Source organism: Panthera pardus, unplaced genomic scaffold, assembly GCF_024362965.1.
Source record: "Panthera pardus isolate Hobbes unplaced genomic scaffold, ASM2436296v1 HiC_scaffold_27, whole genome shotgun sequence".
Lineage (NCBI taxonomy): Eukaryota > Metazoa > Chordata > Mammalia > Carnivora > Felidae > Panthera > Panthera pardus.
This window is the reverse complement of record NW_026526843.1, coordinates 44,156,708-44,172,977: the sequence shown is the minus strand read 5'-3', so window position 1 is coordinate 44,172,977 and position 16,270 is coordinate 44,156,708. Positions and strand designations below refer to the sequence as shown.

The 16,270-nt window shown below is 36.8% G+C and overlaps 1 long non-coding RNA gene across 2 annotated transcripts in view; it reads left to right on the top strand.

The window, feature by feature from the left end:
• LOC109256461 (uncharacterized) overlaps positions 1 to 7,356 on the top strand; it is a 74,925-nt gene extending 67,569 nt beyond the window's left edge. For both annotated transcript variants that reach the window (XR_008418185.1, XR_002075663.2), the window contains exon 7: positions 7,046 to 7,356. This is a non-coding gene — a long non-coding RNA (uncharacterized LOC109256461). The remainder of the gene's footprint in view (positions 1 to 7,045) is intronic.
• Positions 7,357 to 16,270: the final 8,914 nt, after the last annotated feature.

Genomic DNA, 16,270 nt, shown 5'->3' with positions numbered 1-16,270 from the left:
CTTAAATGCCAAATATGAGTGAAATCATATAGTATTTTTCTTTCTCTGTCTGACATTTCACTTAGCATTGTAGTCACTAGCTCCATCCATTTTTCATTCTTTTCATGGCTGAATAATATTCCATTGTGTATATATACCACATCTTCTTTATCCATTCATCTATCAATGGACACTTGGACTGCTTCAATAATTTGGCTATTGTAAATAATGCCTCTATAAACATAGGGGTGCATGTATCACTTTGAATTAGTGTTTTGTATTTTGGAGATAGATATACAGAAATGCAATTACTGGATCATACAGTAGTCCTATTTTTAACCGTTTGAGGAAACTCCATACTGTTTTACACAGTAGCTGCATCAGTTTGCATTCTCAACAGTGGAGGAGGGTTCTCTTTTCCCCACATCCTCTCCAACAATTGTTTCTTATGGTGAGAGTGGGCATTCTTGTCTTGCTCCTAACCTTATGGGGAAAGCTCTCAGTTTTTCCCCAGTGAGTATGATGATGGCTGTGGGTTTTTCATATATGGCCTTTTTTATGTTGAGGTACATTCCTTTAAACCTACTTTGTTGAGGGCTTTTATAATGAGTTGATGTACTTTGTCACATGTTTTGTCAAATGTTGTACTTTGCATCTATTGAAATGATCATATGGGTTTCATCCTTTTTCTTAATGATGTGAAGTATAACGTTGATTGATTTGTGAATATTGAGCCACCCTGACATACCAGGAATAAATCCCACTTGATTGTGGTGAAAGATTTTTTAAAATATATTGTTGACTTTGGTTTGCTAGTATTTCATTGAGGATTTTTGCATCTATGTACATCAAAGATACTGGCCTGTAGTTCTCTTTCTTTGTGGTGTCTTTATCTCGTTTTGGTATCTTGTTTTGTAATGCTGGCCTCATATAATGAAAATGGAAGTTTTCCTTCCTTTTCTATTTTTTTGAAATAGTTTGAGAAGAATAGGTATTAACTCTTCTTTGAATGTTTGCTAGAATTTGCCTCTGAAGCTTTCTGGTCCTGGACTTTCGTTCGTTGGAAAGTTTTTGAATATTGATTCAATCTCTCTGCCTGTAATTTGTCTATTCAAATTTCTATTTTTTCCTGCTTTAGTTTTGGTCGGTTATATGTTTCTAGGAATTTATCCATTTCCTCTAGGTTGTCCAGTTTGTTGGCATATAAGTTTTTATAATATTCTGTTTAATTCTGTGTATTTCCATGGTCTAGGTTGTTATTTCTCCTCTTTTGCATGTAATTTTATTTATTTGAGATATTTCTCTTTGTTTCTTAATGAGTCTGACTAGAGGTTTATTAATGTTGTTGATTTTTTCAAAGAACCAACTCCTGATTTTATTGATCTGTTCTGTTTGGTTTGTTTGTTTGTTTCTATATCATTTATTTATGCTCTAATCTTTATTATTTCCTTCCTTTCCTTCTGCTGTTTTGGGCTTTGTTGTTCTCTTTCTAGCTCCTTAAGGTGTAAAGTTAGGTTGTTTATTTGAGATTTTTCCTGCTTTTTGAGGTGGGCAAAGTATTGTGATAAACTATCTTTTTAGAACCACTTTTGCTGCATCCTAAATGTTTTGGACTATTGTATTTTCATTTGTTTCCATGTACTTTTGGATTTCTTCTTTGATTTCCTGGTTGACCCATTCATTGTTTAGTAGCATGTTATTTAACCTCCATGTGTTTGTGTTCTTTCCAGATTTTTTCATATGGTTGATTTCTAGTTTCATAGCATTGTGGCAGAAAATATCCATGTCCTATATAACTTGGATCTTTTTAAAATTGTTGAGACGTGTTTTGTGGCCTAACATGTAATCTATTCTGGAGAATGTTCCTTGTGCACTTGAAAAGAATGTGTATTCTGCTGTTTTAGGATGGAATGTTCTAAATAAATACATCTGGTCCAGTGTGTCACTCAAAGCCATGGTTTCCTTTTTGATATTCTGTTTGGATGATTTGTCCATTGTTGTAAGTGGAATGTTAAAGTCCCCTATTATTACTATATTACTATGGATTAGTTACTTTATGTATATTATTAACTGTTTTATGTATTTGGGTGCTCCATGTTCAATGCATAAATATTTACAATTGTTATATTCTCTTGTTGGGTTGTCCTCTTTTTTATTATACCATGTCCTTCTTTGTCTCTTGTTATAGTCTTTGTTTTAAAATCTCTTTTGTCTAATATAAGTATTGCTATTCAGCATTTCTTTTGACATCCATTTGTATGATAAATTTCAATCTTTAGATGTTTCTAGGTCTAAAATTAGTCTCCTATAGGCAGCATATAGATAAGTCTTGTTTTTTTAATCCATTCTTTCACTTTATGTTTTTTATTGGAGCATTTATTCCATTTACATTCAAAGTAATTATTGATAGTTATATATTTATTGCCATTTGATCACCTGTGTTGTGGTTGTTTCTGCTCTTTCTCTGATCCTTTATTCTCTTTCTCTGTTTCAGGGTTTGCTGGTTTTCTTTAGTGATATATTTGGATTTTTTTCTTTTCATTCTTTGCATATATAATAGTGGTTTTGATTTGTGGTCACTATTAGGTTTGTATATAACCTCTTCTACATAAAGTATATATTAAATTGATGGTCATTTTAGCTTTACCCCACTCTTAATCTTTTCCTCCCCACATTTTAGGTATATGGTGTGATATTTTGCATCCTTTTATTTTGTTACTTCCTTAACTAATTATTTTATAAAATATTTATTTTGACTGCTTTGTGATTCCTACTTTCATACCATCACTTTTGGTCTTTTCTTTACACTCAGAGTCCTGTTGAATATTTCTTGCAGGGGGAAGCCATTCATTGCTTTTAGACAATGGCAGACTTCTCTAAGATGAGCCTTAAGGGCTACTACAAACCATGTAGCTGCTGAGGAATGATATTCCAACCGCTAAACCTCTTTTCCCATGAGGAGATCAAGGTAGCTTCTCTACTTTTAGGCTAGTTAGTGAAACTCAAAGGAGCTGTTCCAGAGCATACTTTTATTCATATCTATGAACTCACTTGAGCTAGGATTCATATCCTACCAGGTATGTGAAGGGTTGGGTTCTCCTGAGGACTGTTGCCCTTGAATCTGGAGTAGAAGCTTCAGCAGCCATCAGGACACAGATCCTCAGAATCAGTCTCCATCAGGCACCTGATATGAGTTTGGCTATCAGCATGAAGAGCTGCACAAGGGGCGATAAATCCAGCTATCAGTATGTTTTCCTGGTGTAACTATATTTCCCTGATGTGCCAGACACTAGGTTAGTGACAATGACCTTGATACAATTAAGTAGTGATTATAACAGATGCATGTCATAATGGACCTGGGACCACCAGGGCCACATGTCATGGGACCACCAGGGCCTTTTTCTCTTCCTGTCCTCATCTACACCTTAAAAACAAAGTTGAAAAGGAAAAAGAAGTGGCCTGAATTCATATAGACATTCATAATCCTGCAGTAACCACAGGGCCATGGGCTTGCTCATGTGTATCACTGACTGTTCTTAGTGATCCTGTTTGTGAAGTATTATCACCCCCATTTTACAGAGGGAGAGGCTGAGACTCAAGAGTTTTTACTTGCCTTCACTCCTGCATCCCTGCCTTTAGAGGAAAGCAGCTCCAGGACACCCTTCAAGCAGGACCCATGCTCATTGTGGCCAGACTGATGCCAATGGTTTGACTTATGAGGTAGGTGGGTCATTGAGCCCCACAACAGGAAAGAGGTGACTTGAATCTGGATCCCTTAGTCTCCCAACAACCCAGGGTAGTTCAGCCCCCTTCACGGGGACCCACATTCTTAGCTGAGTCCCAAACATCTGAAGATGGGGCCTGCTTTCCTCACCATAAAAAGCCGTTTACAAAACTGTCAGAAGGATATTTCCTCATTACTGTCATCAAATATAATTACATTTACATAGTAAAATTTCTAAAAAAAATTTGCAATGAAAAATGTTTATCTGTAAGTAATAGACATTAAGGGTTCTAATGATTTTTCCTCCCCTATCTTTTCCATTTTTATTTGTAATAAAAACACTTGGGTTTAGAAGCAAAAAATAACAAGAAAAAAATCAATATTCCCATCCATGCCAATAAGAATGTGGTCAGATATAGAATATTCCTAACGCAAGGAATTAGGTAATACAGTAGCCACAGCATTAAGTTATGAATCTATGACATAACAGTCCCAGTGAGTGGCTTCAGGGACACTACAGATGTCTAAGGAAGAACAATTATGTCTCTCAAATAAACCTTACATTCCTCAGTCCTAGGATGTCTCCACTTCCCAGGGTTTAGTGAAGGTCATAAGACGAAAGTACTTTCACAACATGATTCTTTCTTTTCTCTTCAAATAAGCAGGTTGATGGGTTTAACCTCCCAGTTAGTCAAGCAGGGAACCCACAGAGGAGGGAATGGGAGGCAAGTGCCTGAGATGGCCCAGGACTCAGTCCACAGCTTTTAGATGAGGGATGCTTCAACAGCAGGATTCAGGAGGAAGTTTAGTCACAGGCTTCTTTAGCCCAGGGCCCAGAGCAACCAACACAGGTGAATTAAAACATTAATTTAAAGTATCTTACTTGTGCAACCAAAATAGTAAAAGGAAAGGAAAATATTTACATGCACAGCACTTTTAATAGTAATCAGCTCAAGTTCAGATTAGGAGGCATCTCTAAACCGATCTAAGGTTTTGGGTGTTTGTCTAGACACAGAAAATGGCACTTCCTACAATCACTGCCTTATCTTACCAGGATGGTCCAGATTAGGGTCTGGATATTTAGGCCTAGATGAGTAACATTGTGAATGAAAGCCAGAAAACTATTCCCAAAGGGAAGATGTTTCATAGTCAAGAAACACTGAAACACTGTTTTGGGTTGGTGGAGCCTGGGAACTCTAAGACTGAACACAGATGATAAAAAAGTGACTGAACATAGTATCTGCTGATTATATGAGTGCTTCCTACAGCATGTAAAGTGAGAAAATGGTGTGACCATGTTAGAAGTTCTGAAAAAGAATATACATATATCTTACCTACAGCCTTGTAAACATTTTTTTATCATGAATGTTATATTATGAAGGTCAATCCATGCCATACAACATAAATGCACACAATAATAAAAAAGGCAGTCAAAACTTTAATTGTCCATTCTGATGTGGTATTAATGATAGCATGATTTACATTTATTGTTGCTTTTTCCTTGCCCAAAACTGGCATTAGTGCTAAAGCTATACTTACTCATTAAGCTTCACAACAATTTATGAGGAACAACTACATTTTTTTTTTTTTTTTTTTTGCCCAACTTTCAAAATCTGGGAACTGAGGTACAGCACAGGCAGGGCTGGCAAGTTATATTTTCACTTTATTTTTTTTATAATATAATTTATCGTCAAGTTGGCTAACATACAGTGTGTACAGTGTACTCCTGGTTTCGGGGTTAGACTACTGTGATTCATTGCTCACACACACCCGGTGCTCATCCCAAAAAGTGCCCTCCTCAATGCCCATTACCCATTTTCCCCTCTCCCGTACCTGCCCCTCATCAACCCTCAGTTTGTTTTCTGTATTTAAGAGTCTCTTATGGTTTGCCTCCCTCCCTCTCTGTAACTATTTTTACCCCTCCTTCCTCCATGGTCTTCTGCTAAGTTTCTCAAGTTCCACATATGAGTGAAAACATATAATATATGTCCTTCTATGACTTATTTCACTAAGCATAATACCTTCCAGTTCTATCTATGTTGCTGCAAATGGCATCATTTCATTCTTTCTCATTAGCAAGTTGAATTCCATTGTATATATAACCACATCTTCTTTATGCATTCATCAGCTGATGGACATTTATGCCCTGTCCATAATTTGGCTATTGTTGATAGCGCTACTAAGTTTTAAGGTTTAGATGTGAACTGAGGATGTGTAGCTTCTTAGTAAGTGCATGTAACCAGTAAATGCTACTGCTACTGCTGCTCCCGTCATAAGATACAGCCTTATTGTTAATCACAGCAAAGCAACAAATCCAAAAAAGAAACAAAACTAAGGTTCTCTATTAGTTTCCATGTGCAATAAAATATACAAGCTAGTAGCTTAACATAACAGAAATTGAGTTTCTCACAGTTCTGGATAATAAAATCTTGAAATCAAGGTGCCAGTAGGGCCTTGCACATTGGTACACTAGGGAGAATCCGTGCCTCTTCCTGGCTTCTGGCAGTGACCATCAATCTCTGATGTTCCTTGCTTGCAGCAATGTCACTGTAGACTTTGCTTCTGTCATCACATGTTCTGCCCACATATTCTTGTCTTCAATGGCATTTCCAGTTCCTTATAATGCCATAAATTGTATTGGATTAGGGCCTGCACTAATGACCTCATTTTACTTTACCTGATTACATCTTCAAAGACCCTCTTTCCAAGTCCTCATTCATAGGTATCTGGGTTTAAAACTTGAACGTACTTTTGGCAGTACAACTAAATAACAGTACAGTGATTAGTTTTCCCACTTAACCAGTCAGAAAATATTTCTTCAACAAACTGGAAGTTGATTTTTCAAAAAAAAAACTAAAAGGAATGTAGTACCTTACTTCTTCTCTGACTCATCCCACAATGCTCACAGACATGATGAAATGTAATGTTACAGATACCCTCTCTATGATTCTTTATTTCTTATTTATTTATTTATTTATTTTTAAATTGAAGTATAATTATCATACAATGTTATATTACATTCATATGTGCAACATATTGATTTGACAATTCTATGCATTACTCAATGTTCACCAGGGTAAGTGTAGCCACCATATGACATTATTACAATATTATTGACAATATTCCCTATGCTGTGTTTTCCATCTCTGTGAAAAACAATTACTGTTTTTCCCATTACTCCACCCACTTCCCCTCTGGCAATCACCATTTCTCCTCTATATTGAGTCTGATTTTTGCTTGTTCCTTTGTTTTGTTTATTTTTAAGATTCTCAACGTGACTGAAATCATATGGTATTCATCTTTCTTTTTTTAATTTTGTTTAAGTTTCTTTATTTTTGACAGAGACAGAGTGCAAGCATGAGCTCAGGAGAGGCAGAGAGAGAGGGAGACACAGAACCCAAAGCAGGCTCCAGGCTCCAAGCTGTCAGCACGGAGCCCAACGCGGGGCTCAAACTCATGGACCGTGAGGTCATGACCTGGGCCGAAGTTGGACTCTTAACCAGGCGCCCCTGGTATTCTTCTTTCTGTCTGAGCTATTTCAATTACCATTATACCCCCTAGGTCCCTCCGTGTTGTCACAATGATAAGATCTCGTTTTTTATGGCTGAGTAATATTCCATATTATACACACACACACACACACACACACACACACTCACACACACACATACACACCCCATCTGCTTTGTATGTTTCTTATTTGTAAATGGATCAACATATCACTTCAGGCTTCATCAGAAACAAGATCCACTGTTTCTCTCTTTAAGCCTATGCTACAGCAAAGAATTCATTCACATTAGATGCATCCTAGGTGAGTTATTCATCCTGGTACTTCCTCAATGTCTTCAGGCCTCAGAGTATTTACTCTGATTCTGGGCCAGGATAATGCCACTGACTGAATGGTTAGTGAATGTTGCAGGATCAGAAGTGTGGAGCCACCATAGCCATGTTCACAGACACCAACAAAGCTTTCAAGATGGAATGGGAATCTATGGATCACCAGTGGGCACTAGATAATGTCGAAGAGGAGCTCATGGCCAAGACATCCACTTTGAAGCCATATTCAGAAAGGAATTACAGACTTCTAATTTTTGAAGGCCAAAGGGATCAGCTTTGTCAGAAACTTGGAGTACTGCATAACCCTGTAGCTATCATGTGAGCTGGAGCCTCTCAGAATAAAAAGGAGGATACATGAGCTATACATGTTAACTATTCCTCACTATTATGGGCAGTTTGGCTGATTTCTCACCACAGTAAACTCTTGTTTTCTTTGGATACAAACACCCTGAATTTTACCTTTAATTTTTTGTTAGTGTTTTTATAACTTCATTTATACAAATAATGCATTTTCATTATCAAAAATGTAGTAACTATGGATGAACAAAGTGCAGCTCCCTGTATTGTTCATTTTGTGTTTGCAGAATGACATGCAGAGCAAATATGTTGTAAGTCTTATTCAAATAAAGTATTTTCAAAGTGAATACCCAGATCCAGGATAGACTTACCAAACCTGCTGTATTTCCTAGTATTTTCTAGCAATAATCAGTGACTCTGAGACACCGCTAGATTCTCAGGTGCCTTTGGGATCATCAAAGACAGGTTAAATCATGTGAGTTCATGATCTGGGGTTCAGAATATATCAAATCCATTGGCAAAATGTTGTGTTGTACTGTATATTGCTTCTCAGTTGAATTATATGACCAATTTCCCAGTTATTATGAATAAGAGAGGGAAATTACTGGCAGACACATAGCTAAGGGATGACCAGGAATAATTCCATCTGGATCAACTGTCCCAAGGAAGTGGCAGGGTGCTGTTTTTATACCAAGGGTTGATACTAATTTTCCTATTGATTCCTGTAATCAAGAAAGAAAAGACACTTGTCTCTATCAAACCATCCTGAATTGCTTTTTTTTTTTAATCTGAGATTACTCTGTGTATGTGTGTTTGTTGTGTTAATGTGTGTGTGTGTGTGTGTGTGTGTGTGTGTGCATGTGTGTTTCTATGTCCATTTCAGCTCTACCACCTCCAATACGTGATCATAGATATACCTTCACTGTCATTTGAGATTGGAGCTGGACTTCCAATCTCAGGTTAAGATATCCCAGAAAATGTGTTTTTTTAATATCTTAGAAAAGTGATGGATACAAAAGATTTTCTCCAGTTAAGTGAAAATCCAGAAAGCTGGTTGATCCCATGAGGTCAAGCTCCCAACCTCCATCTTCTCTCCCTCTTGTAGAGCCCACTGGTCTGAAACTCTCAGAGCTGCCATCTTGGATTTAACCTCCAGGTGATATCACATTTAGCTCCATTTTTTATTTTGTTAATTTTTTTAGTGAAAAGGACATTGTGCAAAGGGTAAACAATATCAAGAAAAGCTTTGCTTACTCTTGTACCAATTCTGCTTGGAAAATTCATATGTATATTAAAGCAGATCCATTATTTGTTGACCTTAAACTACATTATGTTCGTTGACTTATCTTTTCCCTCATCACTGTCAGCTAATGTACAGTGTGGATTGTATAGACAGTCCCTACTAGAGAACAGGGCATTCACCCTCCATTACCCCACCCTTTTATAGGCTACCTAAACCTTCTCTCACCTCCCTCCCACTGTGTGCCTCATTTTCTCCCAGTAACCTACCCCCTGTTCAGCCCTGCACTGCCTTTTGCAAATCCACCAATGACTGCCAAAGTGGACCACTGCAACCAGATTTTTGTCTGTTGGCCTTGGAGTATGTGATTTCACAATCTTCTTTTATACCTATAAGTTTTTCAGACAGAATTAGCACCATTCTGTAGAGGTTCAATTCCTCTGTTTGAGAGAGATTATTTTTATGTTTTCATGCCTTGTTGACACTTCTTAGGAGAGAAGTTTGATGATGGTGGTATGTTGACATGCTTTTGACAAAAGCATGAACTGCAGCTTGAATATCACAAGGAAGGGAACTCAGAGGGAGAGGCTGTGACCAAACCCTCCAGATAGAGCTTTCTGGAGGTCAGAATGGAAATGGGGGATTCCTTGGGTACTGCATATTAATGCGGTCTCTCTGGGCTGTTTATATAAATGGAGATTTAACAGGGATATTGTTTCTTAATCCAATAATTTCTGTTTTTACCTTTATTATTTTCATCTCCTTACTATAGTTTGTGACTATCATGCTTGTTTAATGGAATGTTAAATTCCTTTATTTGATCATGCTTTTTAATGGGATGTTCAATTCCTTTATTTGCATTTCTAATTATAAATGTTTTTTTGATTTATTTTTCTAGTTTTATTAAGGTATAATTGACATGTAACAATGTAAAAGTTTAAGGAGGACAACATAATGATTTGATATACAGAGCAAAAGTTTTGCTAATATTAGCATAGTAATTCACATAGTTACTATTTTGTTCCTTGTGATAGGAACTTTTAAGATCTACTCTCTTAGCTACTTTCAAATATACAATACGCTATTGTTAGCTATAGTCACCATGCTATACGTTACATTTCCAGAACTGATTTATCTTATAATTAGAAGTTTATAAATTTTGACCACATCTACCCATTTCTTTCTTCTTTATTGAGATATAATTGATATTTAATAGTATGTTGGTTTCACGTGGACACCACAATGATTCTATATTTATTTTGTGAAATGACCACCACAATATGTCTAATTAACACCATACATAGGTCACCATGTCATAGGTGTCACCATACATAGGTACAAAATTGGTTTTGTGATGAGAATTTTAAGATCTACTCTCTTAGTAACTTTCAATATGCAACACAGGACTATTGATTTTAGTCACTATTCTCAACATTATATCCTTATGAATTATTTATTTTACAAATGGAAATGTGTACTTTTTGACTCTCTTCAGCCATTTTGCCTACTTCCCACCCCTCATATAGATATTTAATGCTTCAAAATATCCTCTGACTGTTGCTTTAGGTAGATTCTGATATGTTGTGTTTTCATTATCATTATCTTCATAAAATTTGGCAATTTTAATCTGTATTTCCGTTTGGGCTCAAGATTTTTTTAACAGCCTCTGATAGAATCAAAATTGTTGCAAATGTTCCATATTCTCCTGAAAAATAAGTGTCTTGTCTATTAAGAATTACAATTCAGAATATCTTTATAGCATCACTTTTGGGATTATGTTGTTTATGTCTTCTTTACAATAACTACATATGTCTCTACTTGAACATTTTTGGATCAAGGGAAATGTGTTAGAATCATCTATTATTAGTGATTTTCTTCTTTTTTCCCCTTGAACTTACTGTAGTTTTGTTCTGTGAATATTTTTGGTGTGTGATTGGGTGTATAAGTTTTAATATCACACATATTCCTTGTGAATTTTTGCCTTCAGCTTTAGAAACTGCTTTTTTTTATCTTTGTAAATCCATTTTTATCTCAATTCAACTGTCTCTGATAGTAAGATTATAATCCCTCATTTCTTATTGGCAATTACCTGGTATAACTTTCCTTATTATATAATTTTTAACCTAGCTGAATACCCTTATGTTAGTTATATTTCTGAAAAAAGTATAGTTTTTTATTTTTCTAAAATAGGCAATTTGGAAACACTTTTACTAGGGGAGTTAAGCACATTTACTCTTACTGACCTGATCAATTTCTTTTATCATATGTGTTCAGTTGTGTCACATTGTTTACAAACTCATGAAATAATAAACTATTACAATAGACAATGTGTTTCATTTCCCATGTCTTTTTACTTAGTATTTAGAATAGTAGTGGTTTTGTTCTACTGGTGCTTTTATACTAATCTTTAAATACCTTACTTAATATCCATGTATGGAATGAACTCCTACTAATGAATAGAGAAATGGTCAATGATATGGGAAGATAAGTCATATAACAAGCAATATACATGCTAATTATACTTTTAAAAATATGTCACATTAAAAACATAAAGGGCTGCAAATAAATATCTGGGGCTATCATATGAGTGAATAAAGAGAAGTTTAAACAATTTTCTTTAAATAAAAAATTATATTATTTTCATTTTTCTCATCATAACTCTACTCTTTAATCCCAATTACCTATTTCACCCATCCCCCAACAGGTCACCATCAGTTTGTTGTCTATAGTTAAGAGTCTGTTTCTTGGGTTGTTTCTCTCTCTCTTTTTCCTTTGTTTATTTGTTTTATTTCTTAAATTCCACATATAAGTGAGATTATATGGTATTTGTCTGTCTCTGACTGACTTAATTCGCTTAGCATTATACTCTGTAGCTCTATCCATATCATTGCAAAAGGCAAGATTTCATTATTTTTTTCTGGCTGAATAATATTCCATTGTATTATATATACATGCCACATCTTCTTTATCCATTCATATATTGATCAACACTTGGGCTCTTTCCAAAGTTTGTGTATTATAAATAATGATGCAATAAACATTAAGGGTGCATGTAGCCCATTGAATTAGTGCTTTTGTGTTTTTTTGGGTAAAAATAGTAGTGCAATTACTGGATTATAGGGTAGTTCTATTTTTAATTTTTTGAGGAACCTCCATACTGCTTTCCATAGTGGCTGCATCAGTTTGCATTCCCACTAGCAGTGCAAGAGTGTTTCTTTCTCTCCACATCCTCCCCAACACTTGTCATTTCTTGTATTACTGATTTTAGCCATTCTGACAGGTGTGAGGTGATGTCTCATTGTAGTTTTGATTTGCCTTTCCCTGATGATGAGTGATGTTGAGCATCTTTTCTTGTGTCTGATGTCCATCTGGATGTCTTCTTTGGAGAAATGTCTGTTTATGTATTCTGCCTATTTTTTAATTAGATTGTTTTTGGGTGTTGAGTTGTATCAGTTTTTTATACACTTAGACACTAACCCATTATCAGATATATCATTTCCAAATATTTTCTCTCATTCAGTAAGTTTCCTTTTAGTTTTGTTGGTTGTTTCCTTCCCTGTGTGGTAACTTTTTATTTTGATGTAGTCCCAGTTGTTTATTTTTTACTTTTATTTCCCTTGCCTCAGAAGATATAACTAGAAAAATGTGGCATGAACCATGCCAGGAAAATTACTATCTGTGTTCTCTCCAAGGATTTTTATTGTTTTAGGTCTCGCACTTAGGTCTTTAATCCAATTTGAGTTTATTTTTGTGTATGGTGTAAGAAAGTGGCTCATTTTCATTCTTTTGCATGTAGTTGTCCAGTTTTCCCAACACTATTTGTTGAACAGACCATATTTTTCCCATTGTATATTCATTCCTCTTTTGTTTAAGGTTGACCATATGGTTATGGATTTATTATGGGATTGTCTATTTTATTCTGTTGATCTATGTGTCTATTTTATTCTAGTAGCATACCGTTTTATTACTTAATGGTTTTGTAATATAACTTGAGATCTGGAATTGTGATGCCTCCAGTTTTTGTTTGCTTTTTCAAGGTTGCTTTTGCTATTTGGGGTCTTTTGCGGTTCCATACAGATTTTAGGATTATTTGTTCTAGTTCTGTGAAAAATGCTGGTGGCATTTTGATAGCAACTGCATTAAATGTGTGGATTGCTTTGTGTAGCATAGGCATTTTAACAATATTTGTTCCTCTAATTCATGAGCATGGAATGTTTTTCCATTTGTTTGTGTCCTCTTCAATTTATTTTATCAGAGTTTTATAGTTTTCAGAGTACAGGTCTCTTACCTTTTTGGTTAGGCTTATTCCTATGTATTTTATTATTTTTGGTGCAATTGTAAGTGGCATTGGTTTCTCAATTTTTTATTTCTGTTTTTCAGTGTTAGTGTATGAGGATACAACAGATTTCTGTACATTGATTTTGTATCCTGCAACTTCACTGAATTTGTTTATCAATTCTAGTAGTTTTTTGGTGGAGTCTTTAGGGTTATCTATGTGGAATCTGCAAATAGTGAGAGTTTTATTTCTTCTTTATGAATTTAGACGTATTTTTTTATGTCGTCTAATTGCTGTGGCTAGGACTTACAATAGTATGTTGAATAAAAGTGGTGAGAGTAGACATCCTTGTCTTGTTACTGATCTTATGGAAAAGCTCTCAGTTTTTTACCATGTAATATGATGATGGCTGTGGGCTTTTCATATAAGGTCTTTATTGTGTTGAGGTATGTTCCCCCAGACCTATTTTGCAAAGGGTTTTTATCATGAATGGATGTTGTACTTTGTCAAATGCTTTTTCTGCATCTATTTAAATGATCACATGGTTTTTATCCTTTCTTTTATTGGTGTGATGTAGTATGTTGATTGATTTATGAATATTGAAAAATACTTGGAACCCAGGGCTATAGTTTAGGCGTGCATCCCTGAAATAATTCTGAGACGTCTTAAATGACATTTTCTGTGTATATATCCAGATGTTTGTCACATGATTATCTTTGTTTTCTGCCACACATGGCTAACTGCTTAACATGGCCTTGATTGCACATATTCACCCTTGGAGGGTTAGCTCACTTCCAAGAAACCTAGGATATCTCTCTGGGGCTCTTTGTGCTTGGTAACCAAATCCCAAGTTCTGCCACCCATTACTGGAAAAGCCAATACTCAAGAGACAAGTTTTGATTGGAAAGGATATGAGCTTTATTCAGGAGGCTAGCTGCCTGGGGAAAAGGCAGACTCTTGTCTAAAGTCCAAATCTGAAGTTTCTGTCTGTCCCAATAATTTTTTTTTAATTTTTTTTGACATTTATTTATTTTTGAGACAGAGAGAGACAGAGCATGAACGGGGGAGGGTCAGAGAGAGGGAGAAACAGAATCTGAAACAGGCTCCAGGCTCTGAGCTTTCAGCACAGAGCCCAACGCGGGGCTCTAACTCAAGGACCGCGAGATCATGACCTGAGCCGAAGTCGGCCGCTTAACCAACCGAGCCACCCAGGCGCCCCCCAATAATTTTTAAAGGAGTTTAGAATAGTTGATCAGTAAGGGGAGTACAGTGGTCCATAACATTTCTTTTTTTTAATGTTTATTTATTTTTAGAGAGAGAGAGAGAGAGCATAAAAGGGGGGTGGAGCAGAGAGACAGGGGGAAAGAGAGAGAGAATCCCAAGCAGGTTCCATGTTGTCAGCACAGAGCCCAATATGGGGCTTGAACCCACAAATGGTGAGATCATGACCTGAGCCAATGTCAAGAGTCAGAGGCCTATCCAACTGAGCAACCCAGGAACCTGTGGCCCATAACATTTCTTGATTATGTGCAGACTCAATGGTGCATCCTCAGTGCTAGGAAGTTGTGCAAGGGGGTTGGGTTCCTGTTTCCTGATGTGAAGGAGTGCTCTGTTCTTTTTAGGAAAGAATGCATGATCTATAGATACACGAAGGTTAATCACCACACATGCGCTAAATATGTTTGCTAAAGTTTAGACTACTAGGTTAGTTGGAGGCTCCGAGGCAGCTTCATGCTGTTTATATCCCCTTAATACTGTCTTTTTAAGGCAAAGACAATTTCTGACCACTGGGACATTGTTTGTTCCATCAACAAGAGCAGAATTCCATCAATTACCAGGTTTGAGTCTTGAACCTCTAATAACTATGCTTTCTCATGGGTAGCCTAAAGAGCAAAGGTGTTTTGCTTTTAGGGGAAAGGCAGGGGGTGGATGACTATGCTCTGGCATTTCCAGGATAGAGGACCACCCTAAGCGTCCCAGTTGCCATAGAAACCGGAGGTTAACAGGGTGATTGTGACAACTTTTTTTTTAATATATGAAATATATTGTCAAATTGGTTTCCATACAACACCCAGTGCTCATCCCAAAAGATGCCCTCTTCAATACCCATCACCCACCCTCCCCTCCCTCCCACCCCCCATCAGCCCTCAGTTTGTTCTCAGTTTTTAAGAGTCTCTTATGTTTTGGCTCTCTTCCACTCTAACCTCTTTTTTTTTCTTTCCCCTCCCCCATGGGTTTCTGTTAAGTTTCTCAGGATCCACATAAGAGTGAAAACATATGGTATCTTTCTCTGTATGGTGGCTTATTTCACTTAGCATAAAAGTCTCCAATTCCATCCACAGAGGCACAAATGACTTGGTGGGGGTTGCAGGGTCCCGTTTTCAGGTGTTTGGAACTCACCTGAGGGTGTGGGTCCCCGCAGTGGGAGCTGAACCATTCTGGGTTTGAGGAGACAAAGGATCCAGATCCAGGTCACCTCTTTCCTAATTTGCGGTTTGGTGCCCCACCTGTCTCATTGGTAAAGCCATTGGGGTCCCCCCCCCCAGCCCTGGTGAGTATGGGTCCTGCTCCAGGGGCGTGTCTTGTAGCTGCTGTTCTCTAACGGCAGCTTTGCATGAGGTAAGACAGGTAACGACTCTGAGCCCCACCTTCCCCCTCAGTAATATGAGGATGAGAATGCTTCACCCACAAGATCTCTCAGAACATTCAGTGATGCACATGAGCAAGCCCATGAACCTGTGGTTACTGTGGGATCATGAATGTCTGTATGAATTCAGGCTATTTACAACTTTTCCTTGTTGTTGTCAAGGGATAAAGGAGGTAAGGAGGAGAAAAATCCCTGTGAGAAGTCCATTGTAACATGTCGTTATAACCAGGACACAATAGTATCCACTGCCATTGTTACTAACCTAGTGCT